Source organism: Balearica regulorum, chromosome 1 (assembly GCF_011004875.1).
Source record: "Balearica regulorum gibbericeps isolate bBalReg1 chromosome 1, bBalReg1.pri, whole genome shotgun sequence".
NCBI lineage: Eukaryota > Metazoa > Chordata > Aves > Gruiformes > Gruidae > Balearica > Balearica regulorum.
This window is the reverse complement of record NC_046184.1, coordinates 17,931,341-17,944,011: the sequence shown is the minus strand read 5'-3', so window position 1 is coordinate 17,944,011 and position 12,671 is coordinate 17,931,341. Positions and strand designations below refer to the sequence as shown.

The window sequence follows — 12,671 nt, the reverse complement described above, 5'->3', positions numbered from 1 at the left end:
AGGGCACAGCTACTGCAGTGGTTTGGTTGGGATTGCAAGCATTCTTTTGAAATACGTTCCCACATACATTCAGGTACTGAATCATGGCTTGCATTGTAGAGTTTCTCTCCACAGATCCACTCCTATTGCACTGCACTATTTGCCAATGCAGATGCTCAAAGTTAGAAATTAAATCTGGAAGCAAACCTGCCCTACAAAGATGCAATAGATGTAGAGTTGCCTACAAATTCTGCTCTCAAATAGACAAAATTTTGTGACTAGTAAAGAAACTAATTATTCTAACTTCTACTTAATGAAAACCAGCTTTTAAACAATTCACAAAGTCTTTTTGGAATACTTTCAAGTGAAAGAGGAGGAGGAGCTGTGTTAATCCGCCTCCGAGCTCAGGCCAGCCAGAGGTGTTGCTGAATGTCCAGGGTCCTGCTAGAGGTACTACAGGTAGTTAAGAACTATCCTCTTGCACATGATAGACTTCCTGCAAAGTTTTCATATATTCTATTTCCACCATCACTTGCGAGCAGAACAGAAAAAAGTGACAGTCGGAGTGGGAATTTGACGTAATGTTTCCCCACATACTCTCTCTCTGCAAGAAAAGACAATCAGACGCAAAGTATTTTAGTTTCAAAAACGTTCAGTGAAACTAAACTGCAGAAGACTCTGTGATTTTATCTCAGCCATCTGCTTTGTTTATAAGCAAAGAATGTTCAATATACTACAATAAATTCAAAGCCTTCAATCTGTCTCCTGTCACAAGAAAAATGAGAATGCTGAAGTGTAAAAGATGGGAAAAACTCTGAATTTCCATTAATTCCTGAAGTGGCCGAACACCTTTTGACTCCAGACTAAAATAGAATATCATGCCCAATTTTCTGTATTCTGATATTCAGAACTAAAGAAATAATACAGCCACAGCTCCAATTACCACTTAAAAATGAAGATTTCTCAGAACTTGGTAAACATTTACCACATAATTCTTAGCACTCTGAAGTCAAATGGACACCACCATCTTCCCTCTAGAAAAGGAAAGCATAGCTAATTCATAATTATTAACACACGCTCTCTTTCATTACTCACTCTCTATAAGAAAGCATGGACACGCACAATTGCTAGTCCAACCTCCAGCAGTAATGGTATTCATCAGTAATCTTCTTGTGAGCCTTTACAATGGCCCTACTACTTGACTTCAATCAGCTGTAAAGCTCCTTTATTCTGTTATCACATCAGTGTGAGGGAATGAATGCCAAGGATTGAATGCCCTCCTAAAGGAGCGCGGTCATGCTGTTAGAATAGCAATGAGCTTCATCCAACACTGCTCAACACAATCTTTCACACTCCCTCACTCTTGCAGAGGAATGCATGCATGACAAAAATAAATATCCGTTGAGCACGAACGCTAAGAAACATATCTATGGAATAATATACTAAATAAAGTATGTAACAGTTTAATAGAAGGAGTTGGAAGTTGATATAAAGGATGCAATTAATCAACATAACTGGCAGCAGTTGTGTTCTATTTGTCAGCAGAAAGGGATGGGCGGAATAATTATTCTACTAGTGAGAAATATATTCAAAATTTCAGTACAGAATGTCTATACTCAATTCTCCTGAAGCTCTTTTCATATTTGCTGATGCAAGGACCTAAGAATAGACTTGTTCTGGCTCATTATAATAAAGAGAAGAAAACAAGTGATCCAGATCCAAAAATGGATGATTGTAAATATTTTAAGTAGAATCTTTTGGTGGCTTAGTCTGTCTCCTCGCTGTACTGCTGACTATTCTCCACATTGCTTTAGCCAAAACAAGGGGTTTAGCCCAATATGAAATCTCCGCTAGTATGGTCCCAGAATCTAGACCGTTGTATCAACAAAGTTATCAGACAACTCAGGCAGGAAAGCCAACTGTCATTCATAATTTAATATTGCTTTTTAGGACTGACTCAAACAGAGGGTTTTTGCCTTTTTTTTTTTTTTTGTCATTTCAAATACGTCAACGCTCCACAAAGCTGTGTTTAGCAGGAAGAACAAACAAAAGTGTAACTTTCTAGCTCAAGTATATTGGTGGATTTTCAGTAATATAAAATGCTTTACAAAAATTTGTATTTCAAAAGTTAGTTATGATAAAATCCGCTTTATGACCAGCTATAAAACAGTGGTTTTCCTCTAGACAGGTTATTTCTACTAAATATTTTTAAAAGATTTCAACCAAAACTTATTTTCATAATGACACTGAAAAATGTATACAATCTTGTGAATATAAAATAGAGTGGCTGAAAGGACTAAAGACATCAGAAAGCTTGGCTAACAAAATGCAGCAACTGTCCTAGGAAAACTAACTTTTTTAGGACATTGTCTTTTAAATCAACACTAGGCTGCAAGTCCATTCATTCTGTAAATCTTATATCTCATAATCTCAAAAGCAATGTGTTTATGCTTCCATTTCCTTACATTCACTGAGATACTCTGATTTTTTTCCCCTTCAGTTAAAATTTTATGTAAAAAACAACAAAAAATAATCTTCCTTGCATGTGAGCCTATTTAAATTCCTGTGCTGTTCCATTAAGGATGAAGAGAAAGGATGGTGCTGTAGACTGTGAAATGCCTTTCTGTTATTTGACCAGAAGCAGATTATTTCAATAGTGCACTACACTCTACAGTCCTGTTTGCTCTAAAATGGAACACAGTGAATTCTCTCTGCTGTGAAGTATCTGTCAGCATCAACTCCTGCTTGGAGAACCTTTGTGCCCCTACTCAGGATTAAGGAATTGATGTGGCAAGTGAACAGGGCTTCTGAACACTGTTTTGAGAACATGAACTGACATCTCAGCATACTGGAGATACATTAAAATTTAATGAGTGACTCGATGATGTTTTCTTGAGCAGCTACAATGATCCAGTGATCCAAACAGAAACTTTTCCAGTAGGAATGCTTTAAATATTGTCTCCTGCACCTCTCAATCATGCTTGCAAAAGGATCAAAACTCAGGATGGAGCTCTACAAAACACGTTCCTCAGTGAGAGTATATAGCTAAAATTGCATCTTCAGTGGTGCTAGACTTTTGGTGACACCCTTTCCCAATAATGTATGCAGAGAACTCTCAGTCAAGGAAGAGAAGGCATTGATAGAAATCAGTAAAGGGGCTTTTTTTTCTAGTATAGGTGAGCAACAAAAACTTACAACTGTTATACTAATTATATCCTAACAAATAGACATTAGCACATGCAGGCATTAAAACTGAATCACATCACAAGTGGAAAGGGGCCAGAAATTATTGACTCTAACAAGGCCAGCCAGCCATCCCCTGCCTCCTCTCACAACAGCATGATACGGAACTGCCCAGCTCCCTATGCCTTGCTTAAGCTTAATTATGTCTAATAAACAATAAAGCTAAATTAGAACAGGATCCTCCTCAGAGTCATGGACAGAAGGAAGGAAATAAATGGCAGCTGAGATACCACCAGTCCAAACCCCCCAATGACAGGAGAACAAGAAAGCACCCATAAGTCACACTTGGTTTCAGTAAATAACATCATTCAAAAGAACTAGGCTGCGCCAAAGGTAGATTGCAAGAAGACACATGCCTGACGAGCTAAAGACCTCTCAAGGTTGTTAACATGCTGAGTTTACACAACATTAATGAACTCCTGGGCATCAGTTTCAGTATTAAGCATGAGATTAAGCTTGCAGTTAATGCCATGTGCTTTAGTAAAGATGACTTCAGGAAGCATACTTCCAGGTGTGCTCATCTTCATACTTCCAAGAACCCTTTCTAAATATGAAGAGTTTTCTGAATCGGGATTTATTGGTATTCCTGAAACCAATGAAGCAGAATAAGGGCAAAATGGGGAAAAAAGAATAAAAAAATACTGCATTGGTAAGTAAAACATTTAGTGAAGATTTAACTCCACAAACTCTACTTTTCTACTGATAAGAGCAGAATTTTTGGAAATTACACTAGGAAAAACCATTTATAGCAATAAGTTGATAAGTCTGATAAAACACCTGAGGTGATAAAATACACAGAGTAGCTTAAATCATAGAAATAAAAATCCAAACACACCTAAAAAAACCCAGATACCCATTACATTTTAATACTGAAATGAATAATTGTTAAATTCCTCATTAAAAAGTCCTTTGCGAAGACTAAAATTTACTACAGTAAAAGCACCTGCACCATTACTCTGACTTTGCGTAATTTTCTGTTAATGACCTAAACTTAGCAATATAATGGAAAACCTAATAATGCAGTATTTAGTTCTTAGATAAAGGAATAAACTGGGAGAAAAACAAATTCAGAATTATTTTAAATGTCTCAAAAAGATGAAAGAATTTCCTTCGTTTCCCTCGGTTTTTCAATCAGTTCTTTAAGAGATCAAAATCAAAACACGTTAACTGTTTTATTTCAAAATGTTAAATACGAGATAATTCATTTCTACTACAGTTTCTTCTCCCCGTTCCCTCCCTGCTCCCCCGCTGAAGGAAAATAACATTGGTTCTTGCTAATGCTGTTAAGCAATATAAATGTCTTGTCCATAGTGGAAAGCCATCATGTTTAAAAGTAAAGAAATATTTCTTTCCAAATATACGTGCTCCTGACATGTAAACCCATATTAATATTTTGTGAAAAATAAAACTCTTCCAAGATCTATCTTGCAAGAATATGGAACTAAGACATAAATAATGAAAAACTGGAGTACTGGAAAGACTAGAGGTCAAATCTGACATTTGCCTGAGACCAGGAAAAGGAAGCAGTAAAGACAGAAGCAGTGAACAAAACGCAGGCCCTGTCTCTGTGAGCAATACTAACACTTGAAGGAAACCACCTTGTACTTTGAGTAGGAGTTTATCCACACAAAACGTCTACCTATCATAATCCCACTAAAAATACAGTTTTGATGAATAATTGTTTACCTAATTAAAGGCTTTCTTGGCCTAAATGAAAAACAAAGACATAATTTGCCTACAATACAAATCATATTTTATGTAAAATATTTGTATCGTTTTTTTCTTGACACTTTGCTTCGTTCATTTATTTGTCAGCAAATCAAGCAACCTGCTGAACCAGACTGAAAGAGGAGATCAGCTCTTCTCATGTATTTGGAGACCAAACGAGGAAGTTAACTTTCCCCACTGGGTTACATTGCCAAGTGCTGGAATAAAAGGTATGTGGAAAGAAAAACAGAAAAAAATATATTTGAAAAAGGCTGGCACATTTCAGAGTATTGCTTTTAAAGCAAAACAAGATTTACATGGAAAATGCAGGTGTACATAACCAGCAAGAATTATCTCAAACAATGCTACAGGTGCTGTTATTAATTTCTGGTTATTTCCAGATGATAACAAACTTTTCTGTAATTCTTACCAAATTCCCTCCAAAAATAATCTTTGTTTTAGTCAGTAGGAAAAAAAAAAACCAACCAACCTCACACCAAAATTGGAAATGAACCTTTTATCGTGAACTTGTGTTTTTAAATATGACTTAATCTGTAGGCTGCATGATTATCACATAGGAAGATAATGTGGACTTTGTAGGAATGACTGCTAATCACCTATCCACAGAAATAAAATTATCTTTGATTGAAACACTGCATTAAAAAGTCTAGAAAATACATACCTTAGTTCTTTTTAAAGTATCAGCTATAAGTTTATGAACTATATTTTAATTATTGTTGATGAGCAACTGACATGATATATTTGTTCTTGTTCATTTCTCACAGCTACATATCAGCTCGCCAGTTAAATCTTTCTGAATATTCTCATTTCTAAATCCCTTTCCCTTTGACTGTGATCCATGCTTACTTTCTGCTGAGGAAAAGGCATAAAAGGCTTATAAGTTCAAATGATTAATGGGTTTATGAAGAAGAATGTTGTAAGAAGGATTGCTTTGACAGTTTGATTAGATTAACACAATCAGTTTCAACAACATGTGCTGCCCTTAGAAATACTGGTACTGCAACTTCCTTAGTGGATACTACTGCATTTATATTGAAAAGCACCAATATCACATTTTTCCAATGAAAATGAACTGAAACACACTGAATAAGGATGATGGCATTTATAAACACACTCCTCTCACCTAGAGAATTAGCAAAAATGAAGCATAAATACCTGTATGCTCATTTGTGAAGATGCATTATATTTTTAAAATGTACATGGAATTTGTAACTAGTTTACATGTATGGAAAACAGCATGGCGATTTTTGGAATTGTTGAGTTATACAGGAAAAATAAGTAAAAAACTGAAATATTTACAAAATAGTTTGCAAATAAAGTATATTCTGTATTTTATAGCCACATACTATGCTGTAAATGTAGTTCTGTCTTCTATGAGAAATATCCCAAAGGTTCAAAAAACGAAACAACTGACCAAGCATGTCTGGTAATTGTTAACAGGTCTGATTCAAGGAATTGCAGAAAAGGAAATGATCTATTATAATTTTGCCTTCTTGAATCTGTTGTTCTGGCAGTCATAGAATCATAGAATGGTTTGGGTTGGAAGGGACCTCAAAGATCATCTAGTTCCAACCCCCCTGCTGCGGGCAGGGACACCCTCCACTAGACCACGTTGCCCAAAGCCTCATCCAGCCTGGCCTTCAACACTTCCAGGGAGGGGGCATCCACAGCTTCTCTGGGCAACCTGTTCCAGTGCCTCACCGCTCTAACAGTAAAGAATTTCTTTCTAACATCTAATCTAAATCGACCCTCCTTCAGCTTAAACCCATTACCCCTTGTCCTGTCACTACACTCCCTCATAAACAGTCCCTCACCATGTTTCCTGTAGGCCCCTTCAGGTACTGGTAAGCCGCAATTAGATCTCCCCGGAGCCTTCTCTTCTCCAGGCTGAACAACCCCAACACTCTCAGCCTGTCTTCATAGCAGAGGTGCTCCAGCCCTCTGATCAGCTTCGTGGCCTCCTCTGGACTCTCTCCAACAGCTCTATGTCATAATGTTATCTAAACATTGCTTCATTCCTCCCCCCACACTGAGTTTTACTAAATTTTATATTTTAAAAGATGATTTATACTCCATTCATTAATAAAATTAACATGCAATCTGGTACAGCTATAGCACAAACCTCGCAGATTTATAACTGTCCTGTCAGAGCGAATACCTCCCCTTTGGTATAGGGGAGATCAGGATATGAGGTTAGTAGCAGGACAGGTATCTCCTACGGCACTTAAGTTGAAATAAGGATAGATCCTTATTTTCAACTCTGGAGCTTGCGAAGGACAGGTCCTCCTTGTTTTCAACTCCATTATCAACACAACACAATATTCTATATTGTGACAAAACTTGAAAATTTTCTATACAACTTTCTGTAGTAACAATAATAAACAAGGGACTAGGTTCTGATTTACAGTTGCACAAATACATGATGTATTTTATCATGTATAATGATACCCAGTAATTCTATCATGATATAGCAATGACAGCAAAACTCGATACATTTGAACTTTTGTTAACCAAGCACAAATAGTCTGAAATGACTACAGAAAAAATGTACACAACTTTTAAATCTTTTCAGCAGAAGTTGAAGATGCACCGAGTAACATTAGATACAGACTAAGAGCCATCTGATAGACTGCAGCGATCTCCACATAACAACAAAATGCACTATGAGCCTTGAGATAGCGCCTACTTAATCCAGGACTATAGGAGATGGACCAAACAGGGTTCTCTGAAAGCTCATGTCTGCACTTACATTAGCAAGTAACTCAGAGCAACAGGAGATGATGAGAAGATCAGAGCAGTTCGGGCTGAGGCTTCTACAGCTACAGGAAATGCAGTTTGGATTTGCATCTTACTTCACACTCAATTTAGTCCTGGATTTTACTTCATAACAGATTTAACCTTGAGCCCTCAAATACAACATTCCCACCATTCACATGGGTCAAAGCTGTCCAAGTCATTGCCTTGAGACACATATGTCCCCATTAGGGGACATTAGGTGTTGGAGCCTCTTTGGTGTGTGGCTGAAAGAGAGGTTACTGTTAAATTTCCTCAGGAAGGAATTAACACCAGAAATATTCCATGAACCAAACCAATAGAAGGCAAGTGAGGACAAAATGGGAATTTGCTTCAGAACTGTACTACCATTCTAAATCAAAATGCAGACCTGCATTTGCTGCATGTATATGCAGACTTGCATCTAAATCTTGCTTCTCAAGAGAAGAATTTAGAAAAAAGTGCCTAATAAACACAGAATCCAAACAACCTAGAAAGTATCAGCATATCAAAATGGGAATTGAAGAATTCATGAGCTGCTTACGCTAGTTTATACAATCAACATCATCTCACATGACCGCAGGTATACTGCCTATGAGCACCTACAAGTACAAAGCTGCAAAAATAGCAGCATGCCCATCAACACAAGATTGTTCACAAAAGTTGGAAGTTCTCATTTCCATGGCTGTAAAAAATGTCTTTTAAACAGCTTAATGGTTCTAGAAAGAGAAAACACCTTTAATTTCAAGAAGAAAAAAAAAAAGATGAAGGCTGCAATTAGAGGACTTGGAAACAAAGATAGAAAGGTTGGTGAATTGTCAGTGCTGATTAAGACAGTGGAGAAATAAAAGCTAGCCAGGGTGAAATTAAAGCATTGTGAACCCCTGCAACTGGGATGAAAAGAAATCTCTGTAATCAACTAAATACAAGTGTACCTTACTAATCTGCTAAAATGGGCTGAAGTATCCTTAGTGTAATAATATTGATCCATTCAAAATAATAGTAGCTAAATTCAGCATATAGCATCCTGGAAATGTTGGAGAAAAGGGTATTGTTCAAATGTACAAATTACCAGTTTCTGGAGTGTCAGGAAATACTTTAATTAAAAAAAAAAAAAGTATGCTTTTCTTTACTCATTTCATAAGCTACCTTTAAATGAAGTTCCCAAAAGCATTTTTGGCAACCTCTGTCAGCATACACGAATGACAAACTTTTGCCATTGGCAACACACAATTCAACTTCTATCTGATTGCATGAACTCCTCAGTACTTCTCACACATCACAATTAATATGAACTGAGAAAGCTATATAAAAGAATACTATTCTTTCTTAAAATAAACTTTTCCAGTAAATAGAAATAAAGCCCTATTTTTCCCTCTCTACTGTGGAAAAAAAGGGGTACCAGCATTTAACCAAATTACTTTGAGCTTGAATTGAAATTTGTCTTCCTTCAATTACCACCACTTTCATGGTTTTCACAGACTGCAAGAGCACATGTGGAGTCACTGTCTCTGAAAGATATGTTTCCCACGATGGCTATTTTCATTTTATTTGTAAATACTTTCATTGTTTAAAGTCATGATAGTATTGCAGCACAAAGCTGTGATGCTCAAGTTGTGATTCTGACATTATATTTAGTCTGGAGTGCTTTAGAGAGATTTATTTTGATTTTTAGCTTCACTGAAAGATACTACTACCTTATGAAACACTGTTGAAAAGAACTGAGCTACCTGAAACAAATCTTACCCACTGACTCCTGTGTACAAGTTTGTTAACTTCTTTATTAAAGACAGAGTAAAAGTGGATTAGGGTGCAGCCAAAAATGTGGAATATAGAAATGAATGTTCTTTCATAGACATATCTTTTCAAATAGGTGAACAGACTAGGCAAAAAAAAAAAAAAAAAAAAAAAAAGAGAGTATCAAATTAATTCATTAATTTAAAATGTACAGGTATTATTACTAATAACTGATTTGTATACTTAATCCGAATAACCACTACAAGAACCTAATATTTCACAAACTGTACTTTCTAGAGCACATTCTATACTCTGTTCAGAGATCTGAATAATCCGGACAACTTTCTGAACCAGTGCCAAACTGAAGATTCCTATGCTGAAATTTTTTGTTGTTCTGAAATGAATCTTAACAGCTAAAGCCAGCAAAGATTTAGTGAAATAATACCTACTAAAGACAGTCCAGAGGACAGCTGAAATGAGATTTAATATGAAAACCATTGTCCATAACTGATGCCACGTTAGGCATCACTTTAGAACCTCTTCATATTCACCTACATCCTGTAGCATATGTAGAACTACTTCAGTTTCACACTACAAAAATATTAATTCCAATTAAGCAGAGAATAGCCCAAATTTAGCACAGATTTGCTAAATACGCTTTGAAATAGTTGGAGTTTTTTGATCAGCAATTCCTGAACTACTGCTGGGAGAAAAAAACCTAAATTGGGATAACCACAAGAATACTTACAGAGAAAAATGGCAAGAAAATGAGGGAACTGAATGATGGAAGATCTGAGTAATGACAGAAGCAGTAAATTACCTATTCTATTTGATTTAAAGAGATTCATATTATTCATATTAGATAAAAAGTATAAAACAAGAATAAGAATTGGGCTTTTTGAAATTCTGTGAAGGGAAAGTAGAGTACAGATAGTCTGGAAAATGTAGCAGAAAAACATGTTGAACAAAAATATCCTATGCAGGATCTACTAAAAAAAAGTTACAAAAATAAGAAAACCAAGAGCTTTTGGGATGAAAAAGAAGAATTCTTGGTATCAGTAATTGTCATCAGCTATCTAGGGAGAACTGTCATACAGACAGTCTGAAATGCACATCTTAACTAAGGGAGTCAGGTCAGAAAAAAAAAGTAGATATGCAAATCAACAGCATAAGCTGACAGTGAAGCTGTAGGAAAGCCTCAGATCACCCATGAATAGGATGGAGAAAGAAAAGTAAAAAAGGACCAAGAACCCCTGTGAGAATGGAAGAAAGGGCAGAATAGCTCTCAGAACAGACAGTCAAGGGCAACGCAAGTGGCAGAGCAAAGCACAAGACTGTCATGTATCAGGAAAACAAGAAAGGCCAGAATATTAAGGAAGAAGTGATCATTACTAGGAGCTAAAGCACTGGAAAGACAAAAGAAGATAAGGTTCTTAATATTTCATGTAGTTCTAATGATGTTGTGCATTCCAGAAACAAACAGTAATTATACTGATTTCATAATCCGTCTACAAGTATCTATGCTACCATAAAGAAGCTATTTTTCCTGGATTTTACTGGATTTGTTGAATACTAGTTTGTCCTTTCTTTCCCCCAAAATGTTGTGTTTCAGTTTAGGTACTATGACTTACACAGTGGTAAAGAGTTAAAAATTATTTTGAAAGCTTAATAGATTTTCTGTGCTGATCGCTTAAAAGCTTTGTTACTAAGTCTGCTTCGAAGCAAATCAGGTTGATCTACGCACGTCGACCTACTAATCTTCAGTGTAGTAGAATGTTCTGCAGTACACAGATGAATTCTGTCATGAATATCTACTAATTATTTTACATACGGTAGTGAGACTGCCCTGTTTTGTAAAGTGGCATTAACTGTAGATTTCTGAATTTCAAGTCTATTTTATGGTAATTTTTTTTTTTTCCTACCTGGATGGAGTTCTGCTATTCAGAAATTTAATATGTGCAATAATATAAACCATATACTCAGTACTATTTCCAATTTTGTTGTTCATTTACAGAAGTAACCAAACGCTTGCATTTTTATTCAACTGTTCAACTTACATCTACTATAAGCACTTCTGATATGATTTTAAATTTTTACTGTTCAAAGTTGGAAACATCACACATTCTCACATTAAGGTAAACTATATTAACTACATGCTCGCTATGGATGTTTTAACAAATTTGAAACAAGGAACCAGAGAACTGTACAACATGTTAAGATTATTTTACATTTGTTTGGGTTTTAACAACAAGACATCAGAAACAAAAGGAAAAAAATCAAACAGCAGTCATGCTTTAGTTGTTAGTGTTCACTTCTATGAACACCAATAACCAGCGTACCTAACAACAGGAGCTTGAGAAAAGAGAACTAATTCCAGTTTTAAAACATTAAACTAAACAACTTGAAGCTGCAGCATAGTCTCTTAAGACACCTAAGTGAAGCTCAGCAAGGAAAGGCTCTGTGGGAAGACGGAGCAGCTCTATCCAGTGTTTCAGGGGTGCTGTGCAAGGTTCCTGCGGTGCTCCAGCTCCTTCCCCTGGGAGTTGTGAATTACACACTGACTCTGCATCCCCATCTACAACCTACACAGCAGAGCCCTTGCATCCATGACACAAACACAAGCAGAAACCAAATGTAATAGTGTTGTTTCCACTAGTTCTCACGTTTAAAGAACATTAGGGGTATGAGAAGAAAAACCCTGAATCAGTAAGCTCAAGGAAGTTTCAGATAAGAATGCTTGTAATGGAGTGTTTCTTGTTTCTTTTTTTTTTTTAAATAGTAGCTAAAGGCAGAAAAGGTGAAACGTACAAGCATAACTCACACTGAATCGATTTTAACTGAACACCCTGCAAAGACAGTGGCAATTATTTTGCTGTATTGCATAAAGCAATGCTTACAATGGGTTTGAATATTTTTTTTTTCAAAACTGTTTATGGTCTAATACTAACAATCTATTTTTAAAGTAATGAAGAAGCTTACTCTCCCACTCTCCTTAGTCTAAGTAAAATCAATGGGGTACTAAAAACCACACATCTGACAGCACTCTAGAGCTTGGATGTGTGATTCTTCATACATCATCAAAGGTACTTTTCATCAACAGCAAACCAGTTTGTCATGAACAAATGCCCTGAAAACAAACTTACGGTGAGGTGGTTTAGGCCCAGCCAGCAGCTGAGCGCCACACGCCGCTCGCTCACCCCTCCCCCGGCGGG

General features: G+C 36.3%; 1 protein-coding gene across 1 annotated transcript in view; it reads right to left on the bottom strand.

The window, feature by feature from the left end:
* The window catches only part of TBC1D22A (TBC1 domain family member 22A), a 180,386-nt gene that overhangs the window by 53,031 nt on the left and 114,684 nt on the right, over window positions 1-12,671 (bottom strand). The gene's annotated exons all lie outside the window — the stretch shown is intronic.